We start from the raw sequence: 25,091 nt of genomic DNA, 5'->3' as shown, positions 1-25,091 counted from the left end.
AATCTGGACCAGAGAGGTGGGGTGGAGCTCTCTTCTTCTGCAGCCAGGTCAAGAGAGACATGGGACAACTGCTTGTAAGAAATAAATGGGTTTCTCCCACTTTCTTTCTCCCTTTGATTGATTTCAGTTTCAAAGGAATTTTGCCCCGGGATTTCCCCCTGGAGTTACATCTGGCAGTAGTTGGGAGAGAACTCTGAACCCGATGTTTGTCTACATGGGTGCAACCCTTGGGCAGGCTTTCCGGAACCCACCCTGTGGATGGTGGCACGTCCCAATGGCTACAGCAGCAGAGGGTGCAGCTTCACTCAGGAGGCCCCATCTGTGGGACTTCCAACTGGGGAACTCTTAGCGGGGAATTGGTCTACAGTAAAGCACTGCCTGGAATGGTGAGGCCTTCCCCAGAACTGAGGAAGGATGGAGACACCAGAATATGCGGAATTAGCCCTCCATGAGGTAGAAGACTGCTTAGAGACCCTGAGCAGCCATGTAGCAGCTGGGATTGAAGGGTCTCTCTTCCTCGAGATAGTGGAAAGAGTTATCGAGGACAGAGAGAGACACACTTCAGCATTGTTTGGAGGAGCTGGTTGATGACCTACGGCATGCCCTTAAGAAAGAGAAACAGTTATTGAGAAGATGGGTCATGCTCCTGGAAGATACGTTAGCTGCGAGGGAGAAGGCAGCAGGAGAAGCCACACTGCAGGAGGCCATGGGGGAGAGAGAGAGAAAAGAGCAGTGCCTTCAGCCCTGGAGATGGCAGACGTGATGCTGGGAGAGGATGAGGGGAAATGGCCGAGGGCAGCTCTGCTGCCAGGGCCACCGCCTGAGGCACCAGCCTCTCCTGTATTAAAGGCCTGCCCAGTTGTAATTAAGAAAATAAAAATGCAGCAACCACGGGCTCCTCAGGGGTAGGAGCCCTCCATGCTCCACCCCTATGCCCAGGATGACTGGTGGACATGAGCAACCAGTACCAGCAGAAGCTGTCAGAGCCTCTGCCTATATGGCTTCTGGGTCTCTGGGATATGGGGGTGGAAAACATTGCTATGTCAGGTTCTGAAATGGGTAGACTGGCTTCCCTGACAACTCACCCTTTTCTCCGGCATTGGTCGCAAAGTTCCTGTCAAACCTCAGAGAATAATCAGGTGCTTCTGGATTGACTGACAGCAGCCATCAGGGCAGTTTGGCCTAATCAGGGTGATTTATCATACTTACCCACTAGCTGGAAAATGTATGCAGACCTCCAGCAGGTGTTATGGGAGCTGGACATGAAAAGTATCATCTATAAAATGGACCCCCAGAGCCCCAATGAGGAGTTGTTCACCATAGGAATGAGAAACCTGGTGCTCCATACATCTCCCCCATCTTTCTTTGGGCCCCTTGTGACTATTCTTGCCCTTAACATAGAGCAGCCCATAAGTGAGGCTACTTGTACTTTAGCAAATCTGGGGGAGGTTGAAACAATAAAAGCATAGAAGGAAGTACAGGCCACAACTGAAAGGAGAGGTGCAAAGGGTCCCGTGAAGGTCTCAAGGACCCAGAAGTGGGCTGATTTGATAGAGGCTGGGGTAGTGAAAGAAAAACTTGATGGGCAGTGAAAGACTTATACCCTGAAAACTATAAAACACTCTTAAGAGAAATTAAAGAGGACACTAACAAATGGAAACTCATCCCATGCTCTTGGCCAAGAAGAATTAATATCGTCAAAATAGCCATCCTACCCAAAGCAATATACAAATTTGATGCAATCCCTATCAAATTACCAACAGCATTCTTCAATGAACTGGAACAAATACTTCAAAAATTCATATGGAAACACCAAAGACCCCAGAAAGCCAAAGCAATCCTGAGAAGGAAGAATAAAGTGGGGGGAATCTTGCTCCCCAACTTCAAGCTCTACTACAAAGCCACAGTAATCAAGACAATTTGGTACTGGCACAAGAACAGAGCCACAGACCGGTGGAACAGAATAGAGACTCCAAACATTAACCCAAACATATAAGGCCAATTAATATACGATAAAGGAGCCATGGACATACAATGGGGAAATGACAGTCTCTTCAACAGATGGTGCTGGCAAAACTGGACAGCTAAATGTAAGAGAATGAAACTGGATCACTGTCTAACCCCATACACAAAAGTAAATTCAAAATGGATCAAAGACCTGAATGTAAGTCATGAAACCATAAAACTCTTAGAAAAAAACATAGGCAAAAATCTCTTGGACATAAACATGAACAACTTCTTCATGAACATATCTCCCCGGGCAAGGGAAACAAAAGCAAAAATGAACAAGTGGGACTATATCAAGCTGAAAAGCTTCTGAACAGCAAAGGACACCATCAATAAAACAAAAAGGTACCCTACAGTATGGGAGAATATATTTGAAAATGACAGATCTGATAAAGGGTTGACATCCAAAATATATAAAGAGCTCATGCACCTCAACAAACATAAAGCAAATAATCCAGTTAAAAAATGGGTAGAGGCGCTGAACAGATACTTCTCCAAAGAAGAAATTCAGATGGCCAACAGACACATGAAAAGATGCTCCACATCGCTAACCATCAGGGAAATGCAAATTAAAACCACAATGAGATATCACCTCACACCAGTAAGGATGGCCACCATCCAAAAGACAAACAACAACAAATGTTGGCGAGGTTGTGGAGAAAGGGGAAGCCTCCTACACTGCTGGTGGGAATGTAAATTAGTTCAACCATTGTGAAAAGCAGTGTGAAGGTTCCTCAAAAAGCTCAAAATAGAAATACCATTTGACCCAGGAATTCCACTTCTAGGAATTTACCCTAAGAACGCAGCAGCCCAGTTTGAAAAAGACAGATGCAGCCCTATGTTTATCGCAGCACTATTTACAATAGCCAAGAAATGGAAGCAACCTAAGTGTCCATTAGTAGATGAATGGATAAAGAAGATGTGGTACATATATACAATGGAATATTATTCAGCTGAAAGAATAAAACAAATCTTACCATTTGCAACAACATGGATGGAGCTAGAGGGTATTATGCTCAGTGAAGTAAGCCAAGCGGAGAAAGACAAGTACCAAATGATTTCACTCATATGTGGAGTATAAGAACAAAGAAAAACTGAAGGAACAAAACAGCAGCAGAATCACAGAACCCAAGAATGGACTAACAGTTACCAAAGGGAAAGGGACTGGGGAGGATGGGTGGGAAGGGAGGGATAAGGGCGGGGAAAAATAAAGGGGGCATTACGATTAGCATGTATAATGTTGGGGGGGGCATGGGGAGGGTGTGCAACACAGAGAAGACAAGTGGTGATTCTACAGCATCTTACTACACTAATGGACAGTGACTGTAATGGGGTTTATCGGGGGGACTTGGTGAAAGGCGGAGCCTAGTAAACATAATGTTCTTTATGTAATTGTAGATTAATGATAACAAAATTTAAAAATAAAATAAAATAAAAAACTTGATGGCCAGCCCAATAGGATCTTGTTAGCACTGTGGCACCAATTAAAGCCAGAGCAGCAGTTCCTGACGCTGAGGTCCAGGACACAGAAGCCAGAGGCGAAGGCCCATGTCTGGCCTGTGTCCCTGCAAGACTTCCTGGGGGACAGTACTCAGGCTCCACCTGGGCCCTCACCCCCACAGGAGGATGATTGGGTGTCACAGTTTGACTGAGGGGAGGGTCAAGGCCCCCACCTTGGGGGGACGTGGTGGGGACCAGAGACTACATGTGGAATTAGCAATTCATTGGTCCCCTATGAATATACATGTCCTGGTGCTGGTGGACACAGGAGCTGAATATTCTCTGATTTATGGCAACCCTGAGTTTTACCGGGACCCCTGCTGTAACAGATGGCTTTGGGGGTAAGGCAATTAGAGTGAAGAAAGCCCAAATCCCATTGGATCTACACACAAAGGAGTATACTGTGTACATTATTTCCATCCCAGGATATATTTTGGGGGTGGATATCCTGCAGGACCTGTGGTTACAGACAACTGCAGGTGAGTTCATTCTGAGAGTACCTGTGGTAAAGGTAGCTCTAAGGGGACATGCTAAGCACCCACCTGTAGCTCTGCCTCTACCTCATACTAAGCAGTATAAATTGCCTGGGAGGCACCAGGAAATTGGAGAAGGTGGGCATCATAAAGCTCACTCAGCCTTTTAATTCCCCAGTGTGGCTAGTGAAAAAGCCAGACAGTTCTTGGCATATGACTGTGGAATACAGGGAACTGATTAACATCACATCCCCTTTGGATGCTGCTGTCCCTTCTATAGCAGCCCTTATGGACACACTCAGTCATGAACTAGCGATACATCATTATGTTGTGGACCTTGCTAATGCTGTCTTCTGTATTGACACAGCACAGGAAAGTCAGGAACAGTTTGCCTTCACATGGGAAGGCTGGCAGTGGACATTCACTGTCCTTCCACAGGGATATATCCACAGTCCCACCATCTGTCATGGACTTGTAGCCCAGGACTTGGCCACATGGAAGAAACCACAAATGATGCAGCTGTATCACTACATTGATGATATTATGTTCACATCTGATCCTCTTGCAGATGTAGAAGGGGCAGTTCCTAGACTGCTGCAACATCTACAGGAGAAAGGATGGGCTGTGAACAGCACCAAGGTTCAGGGACATGATTTGTCTGTAAAATTCTTGGGGGTTGCCTGGTCAGGTAACCCGAAGCAGTCATAGACAAGGTCCAGGCTTTCGCTAACCCTACCACTGTGGCAGTCTTACAAGTTTTTGGGTCTTTTGGGCTACTGGATAGTGTTTATCCCACAGTTGACACAAATTCTGAAGCCCTTATACCAGTTGGTATGAGAGGGCATCAAGTAGGACTGGGATGAAATATGTGCAGCTGCTTTTACTGCTTATAAGCATGCATTCAACACAGGCCTTAGTGTAATGGACTCAACAGGGCCCTGTGAGCTAGATGTTCATGTATGGGAAGATGGTTATGGATGGGGTCTTTGGCAGTGGCTTGAATGGAAAAACCAACCTATCGAATCCCAGTCACAACTATGGGAAGTAGTAGAGGTCCAGTACATCTTGATAGATAAGCAAATAGCTGCTGTGTACCATGCCTTGCTGGCTACAGAACCCATCACAGGATCAGCTCTGACCAAGATAATAACCACCTCTCACATTGCAGGGTGGGTGCGAGACGGGACCCAAAGGCCATGGAGTGGCAAGACACAGATGCCTACACTAGCCAAATGCGGTGCATATCTACAGCAGCATAGCACCCTCTCTTCTAGCCCCTTAAGTGGAGAACTCCAATGCTTATTGGGGCCAATGACGTATACCAGTGGAAAGTAGGAAGAACTTGCTTTTGAGCCATTGGTAGCCAAGAGTGCTTATCAGGAGGGAAAAGCCTCTATACCTGAATATACTTGGTATAGACATGGCTCCAGTCATGGGCAGCCCCCAAAGTGGATGGCTGTGGCTTTCCATCCTAGGACTGAGACAATATGGATGGAGGATGGAGAGGGGAAGAGCAGTCAATAGGCTGAGCTGCAGGCAGTATGCCTCATGATCACCCAGGAGCCTTCCCCTATAGTTGTCTGCACTGAGAGCTGGGCCGTGTATCAGGGTTTGACCCTGTGGCTACCAACATGGTACTATGCCAACTGGGTGGTTGGTCACCTGCCCCTTTGGGGGCAAGAGTTGTGGCAAAACCTATGGGCCTCTGGTCAGACTAAAACCATTATCGTGTATCACATGACTGGCCATTTTCCTTTGGCATCCCCAGGAAATGATGAAGCAGACACACTGGCCCAGGTGCACTGGCTAAAAGGAAAGCCTGCCTCCAATGTAGCACAATGGTTACATCAGCGTTTGCTGCACACATGGGGCAAAAGACACTGTGGGCTGTAGCCCGTCGATGGGGCTTGCCATTGACCTTTGAAGAAGTCAGCAGAGTCCAAAGGAGTGCCTTGTGTGCTCTAAGAGGGACTTACACCAAGTTCCACAGCAACATGGGACAATAGTAAAGGGGCCAATACCCTTTGTCAGGTGGTAGACAGACTATATTGGGCCTCTGCCCGTATCAGAAGGATACTGGTATGCCATGACTTGTGTGGGCACGGTTACTGGCCTGTTGGTTGCTTTTCCTGCATGTCATGCAGATCAGCAAACCACCAAAAGGGGCCTAGAGCATTTCTTTGTAGTCTATGGCTGGCCACACGTAATTGAGAGTGATCAAGGTACCCACTTTACTGGACATGCATTAAAAGAATGGGTGCAGCAATTAGGAATAAAGTGGAAGTTTCATGTACCATATAACCCTGCTGGGGCAGGCATGATAGAGAGGTACAATGGTTTGTTAAAATCTGGCGTGAAGTCAAATATCAACAGTCTATGGGGCTGGTCAGTTTGCTTATGGACAGTGATACGGTGTTTGAATAAGAAGCCCCGAAAAGGAGCCTGAAGCCCTGTGGATATGCTAACACACATTGCTATCTCTGCTATACAACTGTATGTCAAACCAAAGAGGAGTTCTTGAAGCCAGGATATGACCAGCAGAGCAACATCCTGCTGCCAGCCCCAACTGCATTAAACCCTGGAGACACTATTGAATGGGTGCCCTGGACATTTCAACACATGGACCTGTGATAGATGGCCCTTGTGGAACCTTGCAAAAAAGGCCTGGAAGCTGGCCTCATGTGTATTCCTGGAGTAACAGCAGAGTGGCCCCCAAAGATCATGGTAGTGTACCCAAAACGTCCAGGAAGTAAGAGTATCTTACGGGAAAGTTTTGTTTTATCTTCATGACCAGTGCATGTACCTCCCATAGCCCTATATATTGACCCATCTGTAAACCCCACAGGGAGGGGGTGAAAGTGTGGTATACTAGACCAGGACGAGATCCCATTCCTGCCACTGTCATATCACAGGACCTCTCTTGCATGTATCCTACCTGATGGACAAGATTTGCCTATGCTGGTGTCATTAAAACATGTATCTTATCGCCCTGAAGGTTATTTTCTTCTACAGTCCCTGTGGCCTGGACCCACCCCCTGGCGGCAGCTGCCACCTGATGAGTGCACTGAACGCCCTACCTTTCCAGCTACTGCCTGCCTGTGAAATGGGTGAGCTATGGACTTAATCTGCATGGCACTTTGAACTTATCTGAATCCTCTGGCTTGAGGAATATCATGATTTTATTGTTGTTGCTATTGTATGTTATTAGTCTGGTTACAATGCTCAAGTTTTCTCACCCAGGAGCCTTTGCAGAAGATGGGGAATGAGCAGACTGCAAGGCAAGATTTCTGGAGAGGTGGGCTGTGGGTAAAATTGCAGTATTTCCAGAATCTCTCTCCTGGCTTTAGTGTATCTCCATATCAATAGGTTTTTCCAAGGGGTGGAGAGAAATAGTACATCTCAATATCAATAGGTAATTACAAGGACGAGTGAGGGTTTATCTGGACTGGAGAGGTTGTGTGGGGTCTCTGCTTCTGCACCCAGGTTGAGAGAGATGTGGGACAACTGCTTGTAAGAAATAAACGGGTTTCTCCCAAATCAGTTTGATTTATTTTGGTTTCAAAGGTATTTTGCCCCAGGATTTTACCCCAGAGTTACACTAGGGAACTGTGGCAGACTTTTACCAACTACAGGGATGTCTTGCCAATGGGTTTCAGCCCAGGCTAAGTTCACTATGGATTCAGTGAGACCAAGGAATGACAATGGAACATTTTGGGGTAAAAGGGTTTATTACCCGGCTTTGTTCTCCCAGTGAATAGGTTGAGCACTAGAATTACCTCTGCATCCAACATTCTGCAGGTCTGGAATCCTCCTTCATCTCTACCTCCACCCAGAGCACTGAGTGAGAACTCTTTACACAGTGACTCAGTCAGTAATAGCTTATTGCCTAGAGTGTGGAAGGAGTAACCCAGCAGCAGGCCAATTACATCATCAAGTAGTTTAGGTTCAGGTGAGGATCCTGGCCATAGGAACTTCAATTTTCCCCATCAAGGACTGTGGCAACTAAAATGAAAGGCCAAACCCTGGACTGACTCCCAGAACAGAAAAAGGTCACTAGAGGAAAACTGGTGAAATCCGAGTGGTTGGTTAATAAATAGTGCCATGATTAATTTCTTAATTTTCATAAATTCTTTGAGTATATGAGATGGTAACATAAGGGGAAGATAGGTGAAAGATATTTAGGAACCATCTGTACCATTTTTGAGCTCTTTCATAAATCTAAATTACCTAAAAATTTTTGATACCTTTTACCATATAGGCTTCCAAAGTAGTTCCAATAATTTACCCTCCCACCAGCAGTATAAGAATTGCTTTCTCACATAATAACATGTAAGGTAAACTTTTTAATATTCAGCACTCTCATTAGTAATGATGTTTTAAAATACATTTCTTTAGTTTTGATGAGCATCTTTTCATTATTGGCCATTTGCAAGTTCATTTGGTGAAATACCTTTACACAGTCTCTGCTCATTTTTAAACTGGGGAATTGACCGTATTTATTTGTAGGAGCTCTTTTAAAGTAATCTTGGTCTTTCATGGGGATCATTTTTTTCCTCAATTTTTCATTTGTTCTTTGTCTCTATGAAATATTTTACCCATATTTTTGGTTGTTGGTGATGTTTCTAAAATAACCCAATCTTTCCTTTTACTGCTTCTGGATTTTGTTTATATTTAAACATTCCCTAAGTTTAGAAATACATTTACCCATATCTCTTCTCAACATATCTGTAACATCATATTTATATTTAAATCTTTTATCCAGTTGGAATTCCCTTTTTATGTAAGGAGTAAGGAAATACAAAGAATACAGCTTTTCTTCTTTGTAATGTCTAGCCAGTTCTTTCTTCATCTTTTATCAAAAAATCTGTTTTTGCCACATGCTTTGAAAGGCTATCTTTGTCATGTATTTAATTCCCTGACAATATACTTCTAGATGATAACCTTGCGTGACTGTTATTCCAGCAGATATAAGTCAGCAGGTGAATGTACTGCAAGCTTGAAAACAGTTCAATTATCACTTTAAGTATACAGATGACGTTTAAATTATCTCCTTCCTTTAGTCAGAAAATAAAAATTTATTGAACAACTGTTATGAGACATGTACTGTGCTAAGCCAGGCAGCTCAGTGTAGGATTAAGAGACAAAAATCTGGAACCTGCTAGCCAGGGCTGGATCCTGGTTCCACCTCTTGGAGCCATAGGACCCGTCTGTGCCATACTAACCCTCACAGGGTTACTACAAGGATTCAGTGAGATAAGATATGACAAGTACTTAGAACCACATCTGGCACATAGTAATTGCTCAATAAATGTGGATTATTATTATTAGAGATGGAAAGATGAATAACAAAGGATTTCTGGATCTAGCCTTCTTCCCATTTTATAAGAAAAAGTGATTTTCCTTCCACAATCATTCCACGTAATATGAATCGTTTGGAAGAAAGACAGATACAAGCAGGAAGAAAAGAGGGTGAGGCCCACCAAGAACTCAGGGAGTTTATCAGATTAAGCCAGAGAGTCAGAAAGAACTCATGCCCTTTGCAATGTGAGATCATTCCACATGCTGAATCTGGGCTGACCTTGAGACATGCCCTAGCTAATGCAGGTGAGATAGCGCAGAGTCATGGGACAAGCATCATGATTAATTTTCCTAAAAAACACAGAGATTATGGTCCAGTCAAGAATCACTCAGACAACCCCAGACAGAGGGCCTGGGGAGATAGATATAACCAATCTTCCTGAAAAAGAACTCAAAATAAAGGTCATAACCATGCTGATGGACCTGCAGAGGAATATGCAAGAGCTAAGGGATGAAGAATTCAGGAGGGAGAATACAAAAATGGAACAATCTCTGGAAGGACTTAAGAGCAGAATGGATGAGGTGCAAGAGACTGTTAATGGAATAGAAATCAAAGAATAGGAATACTGAGAAGCTGAGGCAGAGAGACATAAAAGGATCTCCAGGAATGAAAGAGTATTAAGAGAACTGACCAATCCAAACGGAATAATATTCATATTATAGGGGTATCAGAAGAAGAAGAGAGAGAAAAAGGTATAGAAAGTGTCTTTGAAGAAATAATTGCTGAAAACTTCTCCAAGCTGGGGGAGGAAATAGTCTCTTAGACCACAGATCTCCTAACACAAGGGACCAAAGGAGGACAACACCAAGACATATAATAATTAAAATGGCAAAGATGAAAGACAAGGACAGAGTATTAAAGGCAGCCAGAGAGAGAAAAAAGATCACCTACAAAGGAAAACCCATCAGGCTATCATCAGACTTCTCAACAGAAACCCTACAGGCCAGAAGAGAATGGCATGATATATTTAATGCAATTAAACAGAAGGGCCTTGAACCAAGGATACTGTATCCAGCACGATTATCATTTAAATTTGAAGGAGGGATTAAACAATTCCCAGACAAGCAAAAGTTGAGGGAATTTGCCTGCCACAAACCACCTCTACAGGATATTTTAAAGGGACTGCTCTAGATGGAAGCACTCCTAAGGGTAAATAGATGTGAACAGAGAAAATAAAATCACACCAATAAAAGCAGACCAACCAAATACTAACTAAAGGCAAAAATAAAATCAACTATTCACAAAAGCACTCAAAGGAAACACAAAGAGTACAGAATAAAACACCTAACATATAAAGAATGGGGAAGAATAAGAAGGGATAGAATAAATAATCATCAGACTGTATTTATAATAGCTTAATAAGTGAGTTAAGTTAGATAGTTAGATAGTAAAGAAGCTACCCTTGAACCTTTGGTAACCATGAATCTAAAGCCTGCAATGGCAATAAGTACATATCCTGCGATAATCACCCTAAATGTAAACGAACTAAATGCACCAATCAAAAGACACATAAAAAAGCAAGACCCATCTATATGCTGCTTACAAGAGACCCACCTCAAACCCAAAGACATACACAGACTAAAAGTGAAGGGATGGAAAAAGATATTTCATGCAAACAATAGGGAGAAAAAAGCAGATGTTGCAGTACTTGTATCACACAAAATAGACTTCAAATCAAAGAAAGTAACAAGAGATAAAGAAGGACATTACATAATGATAAAGGGGACAATCCAATAAGAGGATATAACCATTATAAATATATATGAACCCAACACAGGAGCACCTACATATATGAAACAAATACTAACAGAATTAAAGGAGGAAATAGAAGGCAATGCATTCATTCTAGGAGACTTTTAACACACCACTCACTCCAAAGGATAGATCCACCAGACAGAAAATAAGTAAGGACACAGAGGCACTGAACAACACACTAGAATAGATGAACCTAACAGACATCTACAGAACTCTACACCCAAAAGCAGCAGGATACACATTCTTCTCAAGTGCACATGGAACATTTTCCAGAATAGACCACATACTACAACACAAAAAGAGCCTCAGTAAACTAAAAAAAATTTAAATTCTACCAACCAACTTCTCAGATCACTAAGGTATAAAACTAGAAATAAACTGTAAAAGAAAACAAAAAGGCTCACAAACACATGGAGGCTTAACAACATGCTCCTAAATAATCAATGGATCAATGACCAAATTAAAACAGACATCAGGCAATATATGGAGACAAATGACAACAACAGCACAAAGCCCCAACTTCTGTGGGACACAGCGAAGGCAGCTCTAAGAGGAAAGTATATAGCATTCCAAGCCTATTTAAAGAAGGAAGAACAATCCCAAATGAATAGTCTGAAGTCACAATTATTGAAACTGGAAAAGGAAGAACAAATGAGAAGAAAACAGTAGAAAAAAAAATCAATGAAACCAAGAGCTGGTTCTTTGAGGAAATAAACAAAATAGATAAACCCCTAGCCAGACTTAGTAAGAGAAAAAGAGAATCTACACACACAACCAGAATCAGAAATGAGAAAGGAAAAATCATGACAGACCCCAGAGAAATATAAAGAATTATTAGAGAATACTATGAAAATCTATATGCTAACAAACTGGACAACCAAGATGAAATGAATAACTTCCTAGAAAAATACAATCTTCCAAGACTGACCCAGGAAGAAACAGAAAATCTAAACAGACCAATCACCAACAATGAAATTGAATTGATAATCAAAAAAATACCCAAGAACAAAACTTCCGGGCCAGATGGATTCACCACTGAATTTTATCAGACATTTAGAGAAGACATAATACCCATTCTCCTTAAACTTTTCCAAAAAACAGAAGAGGAGGGAATACTTCCAAACTCATTCTATGAAGCCAGCATCATTCTAATATCAAAACCAGGCAAAGAAAATTACAGACCAATATCCCTGATGAACGTAGATGCAAAAATACTCAACAAAATATTAGCAAACCAAATTCAAAAATACATCAAGAAGATCATACACCATGACCAAGTGGGATTCATCCCAGGGATGCAAGAATGGTACAACATTCAAAAATCCATCAACATCATCAGCCACATAAACAAAAAAGACAAAAACCACATGATCATTTCCATAGATACTGAAAAAGCATTTGACAAAATTCAACATCCATTCATGATAAAAACTCTCAACAAAATGGGTATAGAGGGCAAGAACGTCAACATAATAAAGGCCATATATAAAAGACCCACAGCCAATAATATCATACCTAACAGAGAGAAGCTGAAAGCTTTCCACCTAAGATCGAGAACAAGACAGGAATGTCCACTCTCCCCACTGTTATTCAACATAGTACTGGAGGTCCTAGCCAAGGCAATCAGACAAAACAAAGAAATTCAAGGTGTCCAGATTGGGAAAGAAGAAGTCAAACTGTCACTATTTGCAGATGACATGATATTGTACATAAAAAACCCTAAAGACTCCACTCCAAAACTACTAGAACTAATATCAGAATTAAGCAAAGTTGCAGGATACAAAATTAATACACAGAAATCTGTTACTTTCCTATACACAAATGATGAACTAGCAGAAAGAGAAATTAGGAAAACAATTCCATTCACAATTGCATCAAAAATAATAAAATACCTAGGAATAAACCTAACCAAGGAAGTGAAGGACCTATACCCTGAAAACTACAAGACATTTTTTTTTTTTATTGAAGGGTAGTTGACACACAGTATTACATTAGTTTCAGGTGTACAACACAGTGATTCAACATCTATATACATGATAATTCTAGGTACCAGCTATCACCATACTAAGTTGTTACAATATTTTTACTATATTCCTTATGCTATACATTACATCCCGGTTACTTATTTATTTTACAATTGGAAGTGTGTTTATATATATATATATATATTTTTTTTGTGAGGGCATCTCTCATATTTATTGATCAAATAGTTGTTAACAATAAAATTCTGTATAGGTGGGTCAATACTCAATGCACAATCATTAATCCACCCCAAGCCTAATTTTCGTCAGTCTCCAATCTTCTGATGCATAACGAACAAGTTCTTACATGGAGTACAAATTCTTACATAGTGAATAAGTTACATGGTGAACAGTGCAAGGGCAGTCTTCACAGAAGCTTTCGGTTTTGTTCATGCATTATGAACTATACACAGTCAGTTCAAATATGAATATTCATTTGATTTTTAAACTTGATTTATATGTGGATACCACATTTCTCTATTATTATTATTTTTAATAAAATGCTGAAGTGGTAGGTAGATACGAGATAAAGGTAGAAAACAGAGTTTAGTGTTGTAAGAGAGCAAATGTAGATGATCAGGTGTGTGCCTGTAGACTATGTGTTAATCCGAGCTAGACGAGGGCAATAAACATCCATGTATGCAGAATACAAGACACTCTTAAGAGAAATTAAAGACGGGTAAGATTCCTCAAGGGAGGAACAACCTAAGACAGGCACAGTCACAGGGGGCCATGTGGTGAGAAAATGGAGAGCAGCAGAGGTGAGGCTTAGAACCTCCCCCCTCATGTTCTGAGAGAAATCTTCTGCATACATGGATGTTTATTGCCCTCGTCTAGCTCGGATTAACACATAGTCTACAGGCACACACCTGATCATCTACATTTGCTCTCTTACAACACTAAACTCTGTTTTCTACCTTTATCTCGTATCTACCTACCACTTCAGCATTTTATTAAAAATAATAATAATAGAGAAATGTGGTATCCACATATAAATCAAGTTTAAAAATCAAATGAATATTCATATTTGAACTGACTGTGTATAGTTCATAATGCATGAACAAAACCGAAAGCTTCTGTGAAGACTGCCCTTGCACTGTTCACCATGTAACTTATTCACTATGTAAGAATTTGTTCTCCATGTAAGAATTTGTTCGTTATGCATCAGAAGATTGGAGACTGACGAAAATTAGGCTTGGGGTGGATTAATGATTGTGCATTGAGTATTGACCCCCCTATACAGAAATTTATTGTGGTTAACAACTATTTGATCAATAAATATGAGAGATGCCCTCACAAAATATATATATATATATATAAACACACTTCCAATTGTAAAATAAATAAGTAACCGGGATGTAATGTATAGCATAAGGAATATAGTCAAAATATTGTAACAACTTGGTATGGTGATAGCTGGTACCTAGAATTATCATGTATATAAATGTTGAATCACTGTGTTGTACACCTGAAACTAATGTAATGCAATACTGTTGTCAACTACCCTTCAATAAAAAATAAAATAAAATAAAATAAAAGAGAAATTAAAGAGGGCACTAACAAATGGAAACTCATCCCATGCTCTTGGCTAGGAAGAATTAATATTGTCAAAATGGCCATGCTGCCTAAAGCAATCTACAGATTTAATGTAATCCCTATCAAAATACTGACAAGCATTCTTCAACAAACTGGAACAAATAGTTCAAAAATTCATACGGAACCACAAAAGACCCCGAATAGCCAAAGCAATCCTGAGATGGAAGAATAAAACAGGGCGGATCTCCCTTCCAAACTTCAAGCTCTACTACAAAGCCACAGTAATCAAGACAATTTGGTACTGGCACAAGAAGAGACCCACAGACCAATAGAACAGAACAGAGAGTCCAGATATTAACCCAAACATATACAGTCAATTAATATATGATAAAGGAGCCATGAATATACAATGAGGAAATGACAGCTTCTTCAACAGGCGATGTTGGCAAAACTGGACAGCTAAATGTAAGAGAATGAAACTGGATCACTGCCTAACCCCATACACAAAAGTAAATTCAAAATGGATCAAAGACCTGAATGTAAGTCATGAAACCACAAAACTCTTAGAAAAAAACATAGGCAAAAATCTCTTAGACAAAAACATGAGCAACTTCTTCATGAACGTATCTCCCTGGGCAAGGGAAACAAAAGCAAAAATGAACAAGTGGGACCATATCAAACTGAAAAGCTTCTGTTCAGCAAAGGATACCATCAATAGAACAAAAAGACATCCTACAGTATGGGAGAATATATTCATAAATGACATATTCGATAAAGGGTTGACATCCAAAATATATAAAGAGCTCACACACCTCAACAAACAAAAAGCAAATAATCCAATTTAAAAATGGGCAGAGGAGCTGAACAGACACTTCTCCAAAGAAGAAATTCAGATGGCTAATAGACACATGAAAAGATGCTCATCATCCCTAATCATCCGAGAAATGGAAATTAAAACCACAATAAGCTATCACCTCACAGCAGTAAGGATGGCCACCATCCAAAAGACAAACAACAAATGTTGGCGAGTATGTGGATAAAGGGGAACCCTCCTATACTGCTGGTGGGAATGTAAATTAGTTCGATTGTGGAAAGCAGTATGGAGGTTCCACAAAAAACTAAAAATAGAAATACCATTTGACCCAGAAATTCCACTCTTAGGAATTTACCCTAAGAATGCAGTAGCCCAGTTTGAAAAAGACATATGCACCCCTATGTTTATCGCAGCACTATTTACAATAGCCAAGAAATGGAAGCAACCTAAGTGTCCATCAGTAGATGAATGGATAAAGAAGACGTGGTACATATACACAATGGAAGATTACTCAGCCGAAAGAATAAAACAAATCCTACCATTTGAAACAACATGGATGGAGTTAGAGGGTACTATGCTCAGTGAAATAAGCCAGGCAGAGAAAGACAAGTACCAAATGATTTCACTCATATGTGGAGTATAAGAACAAAGCAAAAACTGAAGGAACAAAACAGCAGCAGACTCACAGAACCCAAGAATGGACTAACAGTTACCAAAGGGAAAGGGACTGGGAAGGATGGTTGGGAGGAAAAAAAGGGCATTACTATTAGCATGTACAGTGTGTGGGGGGCACAGGGAGGGCTGTATAACACAGAGAAGACAAGTAGTGATTCTACAGCGTCTTACTACGCTGATGGACAGTGACTGCAATGGGGTATGTGGTGGGGGACTTGGTGATGGGGGGAGTCTAGTAAACATAATGTTGCTCATGGAATTGTAGATTAATGATACAAAAAAAAAAAAAAGAGTAAAGCTGAAGCACAATTATATTGTGTGAGGACCTCAAGTAATCAGAGTCAGGATATAAAACCCATGCCTTTTAAATCAGTGGCCCATTTTCAAACCATAATGGCTTCTAGACATTGTCTAGAATAGGAATGGATCCATTACTTTATTTAACCCTGTTAAGGAAGTAATGAAATAGTAAGATTAAATTAACAAAAGGAGAAAGCCTTGATGGGGTTAGGAAATAAATCAAACCCAGGTGCATGATGGAAGCGCTATATTGGAAACAAATGGGAGTAAAGGGACTCAGTGATGCCAGAAAAAGTGGAAGAGGTAGGACCAAATATACAAGAACACTATGTTTATTGTGGCCACTCAGGACATTGTGTAGAATCTTGCCACTAACGCCTCTACATTTCAGGATCTAGATCCACTTCAGATTAGTTTTTTTTAAGAATACCTCTTGAAATTGACTGACAAACACCTTATTAACTTTAGAGACTTAGACTTTCCAGATAGAAGAACCTCCATATTCTACCACTGGGCTGGACAGTCTCCTTTTTACAACTCTTGTACTGTTGTTACATCAAGTTCAGAATTTGTTACAGATATTTTGTGTTTAACAAAATACTTTTATTGAATAGTGATAGTTGAGGTTCATGACCTTCCACTTTGTACATCCACCTCCATGTTATCTGGTCATCTGAGACACTTGAGCACTGAATAAAGTTCTCAATTTTACAACTGGAAAAAAAAAATTCTAGTGTAGTGGATGTCCACAGATGATGAGCCACAAATTTGGAGATGCTCAGCCAGTCTTTCTGGAAATATCCATGGAGCAGACTTGGAATATGTAAGTAAAATATTATTATTTGCTTTTATTTGAAACTTAACCTCATTCCAAAAGGGATTCTAGTAGCATACAATACAAAGAAATAAAAAATAAAAATAAACACATGGGGTATCTACAGCAAGAATTTTTCTAACCAATTTTTTTCTAACCCAAGTAAAGAAGTTGGACCGAGAGGAAAACGAGATGGGAAAAATAGGCTGAAGCTAAGGTTAATGCCTGAAATTCATAACATAAGGTTACATATTACTTTCAGAGGTGACTTTCAAATTTGACTCTTAACTTCCAGCAACCCAGTCAAAGATAGAATGCAATCAGTTGCACAAGCCCACTGTTACCAAGGAAAAAAATTTCCCCCAGGTCCACAGAAAGGCACTGTCATATTGGAAAAAAAAAAAATCCTTCAAAAACATCTCCATATAATCTCTAATAAGTACACCTATAATAAATACAGGAAAGAATTAAATAGGGCTACCTCTTACTATAGTCTTTAACATAGATGGAGGAGATGCCAAAGCAAATTTCCATAAACATCATGCTATAAATGCCCATAATGATGGGGCACAGGTACACAGCTCTTTCCAGTCTGGTTTAACCCAAAAGTAAAATTTAGAGACAAAGAGATTTGCAAATAACAAGATTCAAATGAAAGATTAGTACATTCTAACATTATTAAAAGACAACTTTGATGAGTAAAAGCAAAATTAATCAGTAAATATTTTGAGAAAAAAATGTTGAGATTAGCAAATAAGAACAGGAGAGACTTAACCTTAAGGCTAAGATTCCACTTTTGAAAGAGAACTGGAAAGTTATATTCAGCCAACGACTTACCTTAACACAGTCTTAACTGGTATGTTCCCAAGACTTGGGAATAGCCACTGTCTTAGAAAGGAACAAATGGTTTGTCCTACAGTATTACCTAAAGGAGCGCCTATAGACAATGACATATTGTCTCTCACTGGAGATAAACGTCATGAGAACACCTGACAAGCCTATGCCCCCTGGCCCTTTACCTTTATCCCATTCTTAAAAGCCTTAAAAGACAGAATCCTTAGCCCTTAACGTGCCTCCTCCTCTCTGAGGTTGCCCACACTCCCCTTTCTTGGAGTGTGTACTTTCAGAAGACGTTTTACTGCTCAACTTATTACACTTTCTCTCTGTGCTCTTCAGTGGTGTCTGTCACTTTGCTATTCCATTCCATTTTCCGGACTTTAAGCACAAGACTTCACTCTTTCTGTCCTACTCCAGATAAGCAAGTCAACTTGCCTTGATCTACCATGACTCTAGCCCATTCCCCCTTAGAATGTATTCAAATAAAACTTTCATTCTGTTTCACCACCGTATCTCTGCCCTTCAATTCTTGCGGGAAGGACAAGAACCGAGAACAAACTCATCACCCCAAGAACCAGCGATCAGCGGCCCTCCTATTGACTCTGCTGGTCACTGAGGCAGCAGCAACTGCCACCACCTGGGCTGATTCACGGATGCCGCTGCAGCAGTGCACGTCCCACACTTCGACCAGATTACGAAAGAGAAAGGTTCAAGGAAGCCAAACAAAGGATGGGCTCAGAAGCCCCTGGCTGGCCGGAAGGGTGTGCAGCTGCCCAGAGGGCGAGGCTAGGAGAGCCCTGGGCTCCTACTGGACACAGGGCTGCCCAGGTCAGAAGGTACTCTCCTGACTTCCAGGACTGTAGAATCAGTGCTGCTGAACAGAAAGGGACAGACGCAGGTGAGAAATGACAGAGTGATCAAGTCTGAGGGCAGTAAGTCAGAGCCAGGGTTTACACTCATCAGAGATACATCAACCGCTCTCCTTCCCTCCAGTGTAGTAGTTCTGTGGACTAAGTGGGTGGAAGATGTACTGCATCAGGTATATTAATATTTATCATTGTTCAGGCTTCAGAATGTGTTTGTCTCATATTTGATTGTAGGCATCTGACCTACTGAAAAATGATTGCCCTAAATCAGCTAAGCTCTGTGAAACCCCAGGCTTCCCTGGGGTGTATCTCACATTAAGAGTCCTGGTATACTGGAAACGTCACAAAAAAATTGCAGATTATTTCCTATCAACTTAATTAATTTAAAAAATTCAACCTACTGGTCAAAACTGCCTCTAAGATAAAAAAAATTTTTAATGTGAAAATGGGCAACCTGCCAAATGCACAGGCTCCTTCAACTTCCAAAGTTTTATTTTTTTCATTTCCTTATTTTTGCATCGGAGTTTTCAATCCTACAAGCAAGTACTGTATAAGCAAGCAACCAAATCAGATTAGCTCATTTGACAGCTTCTCCAGTCCAGGAGCCGCACCTGGATTCCTTTTCAGAGGAGGCGGCATCATCCGGCTCCCAGGGTGGGAGGTGCTCAGGAGGAAGTTCAGAAGTCCCTGCAATGATCAAACACACCTGAGAAGGCCCAGCTCGGCCCTGCGGCTCCGTCACCAACCTTTTTTTGAGGGTTAAAAAATATTCCACTCTGTCTTAAGCCAGGGGTCACCAATACACCACAGGCCATGGTCAGCCTGTTTTGTAAATAAAGTTTTACTGAACACAGGCACTGCCCATTCCTTCATAATTACTGCCCATGGCTACTTTCTGGTTACAAGGACAGAGCTGGAGGGTTGAGACAGAGATTTTGAGAATTAAACTAGTTAAAGTACTTGTTATTCAGCCCCTAAGGAAAGTTTGTCAACTCCTGTTCTAAGCCATTAGGGTTAAATGATCAAGGCCAGTGGATTCTCTTTAAATTGCTTTAAAAACATAGCAGGAAGTGCACAGAATCGCTGTCTCTCTCTTCTTCAACCCCCAATTATAAACATCATACTTTCCCCAATTCTGGAAGGGGGCAGTTATAAAGAAAAACCCTTAACAGCATGGTGACCATAGTTAATACTGTACTTCATATTTGAAAGGTGCTAAGAGAGTAGATCTTAGAATTCTCATTATGATAAAAAAAAAGAACCCGCTTGAGTCTTTCCCTTGCCTGATTGTAGATTGCAGCCCAGCCTCCTAACCTGATGGCCCTTTATCTGCCCTGGGAATGGAATCCCTTTTGCCAGCAGAAGCCGGAGGGTTTGGAGGTTCAAATCTAAATTCCCCACTGTAACAATGTGAGGGGACAGATGTCAAGAAGACTCCTTGTGGTCATTCTGCATTATATACAGATATTGAATCATTATGTGGTACACCTGAAAGTAATTGTCAGTTTTACCACAAAAAACAATTTTAAATAAAGAACTTTTAAAATTAATGTACACATTTAATGTTATGTAGTGGAAATACCAGAACATGAGATGCTGAGAGAAAATGAATGAAGAACCAAATTCCGTTGTGTTTTTTCCAGCACTTGGAATCTCTGAAGAAAGGCTGCTTCCCACAGGAACACCTACATCTTGGCCGGAACTCCCAAATTTTCCTCTGGTTCAAGAGTTGGCAAACGGCAGTGCACAGACTAAATCCAGCCAGACACCTGTTTCTGTACACTGCCTGAAAGTTCAGTGTTTACATTTTTAATGGTTGAAAAAAAACCAAACGACTAATATTTCAGGACACATGAAAAGCACATAGAATCCAAACTTTTGTGTCCATAAATAACATTTTATTGGGACACAACCATGTCCACTGAGCATCTGTGACACAGCTGTCTACCAGCAGGGAGCAGGCATCCCAGAGGGTGTAGAAGATGCTCCAGGGGGCTGGGGAAGAAAACCCTGTAAGTTGCATGCAAAAAATAGGAAAGCAACTGTTTTAATGATAAAAATTATTACATATATTAACTTAAATATGTATTATGTGTATGTGAATCACACTAATTATATTATACTAGCACAAAATACTAACTGTATAACAACAGTAGAAACTGACTCTGCATCCTAAGTCCCTCTGTTGAGGGCCACATGTCACCACCCCTCTGGGGAGCCTGAGGCACGCTTTGGCCTTCAGCATGAGCAGAATGAGGTAGAAGGACAAATTTTAACTAACCTAAATCTTATAGAGGATATGAAACTTTAAAAGATCTAGAAAAAGCAAAAATTAAGGTTATAGTAATAAATGCACAAGTGAACAGAAGCCCGTGGTTGAGAAGGCACATGCTTCTCATCCTGAGTCAGCTTTGCTCATATAAGCCATGTCATGAACTAAAATCTATGATGATGAAATCAGATCTAACAAGAAACAGGCCAAAAAAGACTCAACATTTAAGGAGTATTTGAAATGGGGTTTTTACCTCCACTGTCATTAACAATGAACCCAGCCCTAAGTGTATATTGGGCCTTGAGACATGAGACAATAAAAGCAGCACATGTATATAATTATAAATAGGTAATTTATAAGGGGACTGCTAACAATGTTTGAAAATCGAGATATAACTGACATATAACACTATTAGTTTTAGATACGGTAAAATGTTTTTTTACTAAAGAGAATGATCAAAAAGTTCAAAAACCACAACAAACTAAAAGGTTTATCACTATAATTGTAGTATATGGTACTTTTACATATATTTCCTTCCTGTCAGGCACATTTTTAATCTTCAAAATCTTAGCTAGGGTAAGTTCTATTAATATAGCCCTGAAGGGTTTTAAAGAAAAGTAAGATCAAAATATACATATCTGAGAAGGCATGCATCTTTCTTTTTTGGAAAGTGTAGGAAATTTCGGTATGAAGCCAAGTGGACTCTGGGAATTTAGTAGACACACCTTAACCTTCAAGCCAAGTCTCTCTTTTAATGCAATTTCATCAATAACTTGAAAAGTTAAGAAAGGAACATGTTCACAGTCTGAGAACATTTTCAGGGGGCAAATGAATTAGACTTTTCTAAGATGAAAGCAAAGCATATCAAGATCATTCCTTCTAATTTTGCAAAGATTCAGATAAAATATTAAAGTTTTTCTCCCCCACCAAAAGAAGTGCTTTTTTCCCCCCTTATCCCAAGTATGGATGCTATTTCTCACATTAAGTCACTAAAAAAGAAAGAAATCTTTTCCTAAGGCAACTTATTTTTTAACAAAAAAATAATAACAGTAATACAAATGAATTAAAGCCCAGGGCACTGGGCCCCTCATTCTTTGTCCCTGCCTCCCTAGCTCCCCGCCAGGCTGGGTATTTTAGGGACCATACTACTCTAGCTCGCTTTCCTTAAGCACTGGTCTGGGACCCTGCTTCCAGCTCTTTCCAGAGAGGCAGCTTTTCCAGGATTGGCCCTTCTACCCATTGTGCTTCGGATGCAGAAAGCCCGTCTGCACGTTCACAGCATTTTCAATAAGGCCAGCAAGTTGCCTCCCTGCTCAGGGAAGGTGGCCTCAGAAACGGACTGAAGGAAGCCGTTCAACATCAGGCCCAACATCATCAACTCTCCTCAACGCTGTTTCTGTGCCACCCCTCAAAAACCATCATAAATGCAAAATCTTTATATCCCTCATCAATAACTGAATGGCAGATGGCATCCTTTGCTCCCAGTGACAATGTCCTTGCAATGTGATGCTGCATAGCACACTTTCCTCTTATCCTTGATCATTCATATTTGAGCAAATCAGATGAAAACAATGTGATATCCTCACCCTAGGGAAATAATATACGTCTTGAAGAGCTAACCTGTTTTCTTTAAACTTCCTAACAATTCAACGTCTTTTTGACCACTGACGTCTTGAAAATTGAGCTCTGGCCTAACAGCAAGTCTTAGCAAGTTCCTGGTTTCCATTTACAAATAAAACAAAATTCTTCTTTCCAATTGCATGAGTTTAACTTAATCTTTTTTAAAACAAGTAGAAGTGAGGATGCCCTAGGGGATCCCCCAAGAACCATCAAGAGATTCCACTGCTTCCCAGGCGGAAAAATTCAGAAATATAGTAAAAGTGCCTAAACATGAGTCAATCTGATGGCCAGAAGCCAAACACAAATTCACTCTAGAGCCTCTAGAGGGGTCAGTATTGTTGGACATCCTGACTGTGCCCCTAGGCATAATTTTTGCATAATTTTGGGCTGTAAGGCCTTGGAGACCCCAAACCAGTTAAATGAAATCTCAAACTGCAAACACTATACGAGACTGGTTAAGCAGATTTGAAATGGGACATCAGAAAATGACGAGAATCACCATGGTACTCCGACTGTTAAATTCTTCCAAAAAGAATATTTATCAAAATTAAGTTTCACCTATCTTATTTTACCAAAAAAAAAGTCCTAAATATATTAAATAGGGTGTGAAATGTAAAGAGTATGTATTTTTACTAAAGCAGAGCAAAAGTTCTGCGGGTCCCCCACACTGCCAACAGTGGGGAATACACGGATAGGGGAGCGGACCTGGAGCATCCCCGACACGGGCTCCAGGTGCGCCCCGGAGGCACGCGGCCAAGATCCGGTCACCTGCCGGGCTGCGCCCGCTGCCAACGTAGGCGCCCGAGGCGGAGGGGAGGCCGAGATGAGCGGCGCGCTGCGAGCCTCGCTGCCCTCAGGCCCATCCCGCCCGCAGGACGGACACTCGTGCCACTTCGGCGGTGCACGCTTTTGACTTTGGATGCCGAGGCGCGTGACAAGGCTAAGAACACAAAGAGAAGCCCGCTTCGCCCCAGACGGGCCTCCCAGGGGCAGGGAATCCTCGCGCAGCCCTCGCGGCGGACCCGGGGCGGAGGCTGGGGCGCGGGGAGGCGCAGAGCCGGTCCCAAGCCGACGCCGGGAAAGGCCGCGGCCGGGCGCCAGCCGGGAGGGGCGTGGCCTCCGCAGGCCGGAGCGGGGTTCCTGGGCGCGGGCCCCGAGCAGGGGAGAACGACCACGGGCAGGGCGGCCGGGCGGCCGGCGCGCATGCGGGGGCACGCGCGCTGCACTCACCTCTAGCCGCGGCTCGGGGGGCCGCTCGGCGCTGCGGGCCCGTCTCCCCGGTGCCCCCCGCTGCTCTCCCGCCTCCGCTGCCGCCGGCCTTGCGCCGCGCCCGGCGCCGCCGCGTCCCCAGCCTCCGCAGCACGAGGCCCCGCCCCCGGGCGGTGCCAGCGGCGAGGGGGGAGGCGGCGCTGAGCGCGCGAGGAGGCCCTCAGGGGCCGAGCGCGGACGCCGGTCCCACGGTGCGCGCGCCCGGCCGCCGGCCGCCCCTCGGCGGAAACCGTCGCCGCCGCCGCGTCCCCTCCCGGCCGCCAGGCTCCTTGCGCTCCTTCGGGACGCAGCTCTGACAGAAGGAGAGGCGCGCGATGCTTCCCGAGGGGGCGCGTGGGTGGGAGCCTGCGGCAGAGCAAACGGGCCGCAACGGACCACCCAGCCCCACCCCGACCCGGTCCGGAGGGAATTTTCCGGGACGCAGCCCAGCCGCACTCAGCGCCACGCACCTTGCGCTGGCGCGATCCTCCTGACGCGCTCCCGGGCAATGCCCAGAAGAGAGGAATTAAGTATTTAGGGGGTCGGTGCTCACAGATGAGTTATTTTTCTTCCACCAACCCTTTCCAGGTGGTCATAATCTTCCACGGCAGGTAAATCTCAAGCCTTTATGTTTGGGGCTGTGACCCTCTGAGTCTTTGCAACAGATAAGATGATTCCTGGGCACTTTGCAAACGGGACCTTCTGGGACTAAGGACGAAGCCCGGATCTGTGTCTTAAACAGCACCCGGTGGTCCCTGAGCACGTGGAAGTTTGGGAAGCGCCCTTAGGCAGTATGTCCCAGAGGATGCCAGCAAACTAATGACTTACAGGGTGACCATACTAGAAAATTCTAAAGCAATGTTTCTTGATCCTGACAGCCCAATATTCTTGTTACTATTGATTGCTGCCCTGTTCCACCAAGCCCTCCAAAGCCAAGGGAGTGTTGGACATCAGCTCTGGCTTTTCTGACTTGACTTCCATCACTTCCCTCTTA

General features: G+C 42.4%; 1 protein-coding gene across 3 annotated transcripts in view; it reads right to left on the bottom strand.

Moving 5' to 3' along the window:
- GOLM1 (golgi membrane protein 1) overlaps positions 1-25,091 on the bottom strand; it is a 439,304-nt gene that overhangs the window by 58,479 nt on the left and 355,734 nt on the right. Inside the window, exon 1 of one of the 3 annotated variants that reach the window (XR_005032534.2) lies at positions 24,080-24,235. The exons of 1 other annotated variant lie outside the window; for it this stretch is intronic. The gene's annotated coding sequence lies outside the window, so the exon portion shown is untranslated. Of the gene's footprint in view, positions 1-24,079; positions 24,236-25,091 lie in introns of those variants that run through there. One more of the 3 variants, XM_036924846.2, reaches the window with a different exon arrangement.

Source organism: Manis pentadactyla, chromosome 3, assembly GCF_030020395.1.
Source record: "Manis pentadactyla isolate mManPen7 chromosome 3, mManPen7.hap1, whole genome shotgun sequence".
Classification (NCBI taxonomy): Eukaryota; Metazoa; Chordata; class Mammalia; order Pholidota; family Manidae; genus Manis; species Manis pentadactyla.
This window is presented reverse-complemented; position numbering and strand designations above follow the sequence as displayed.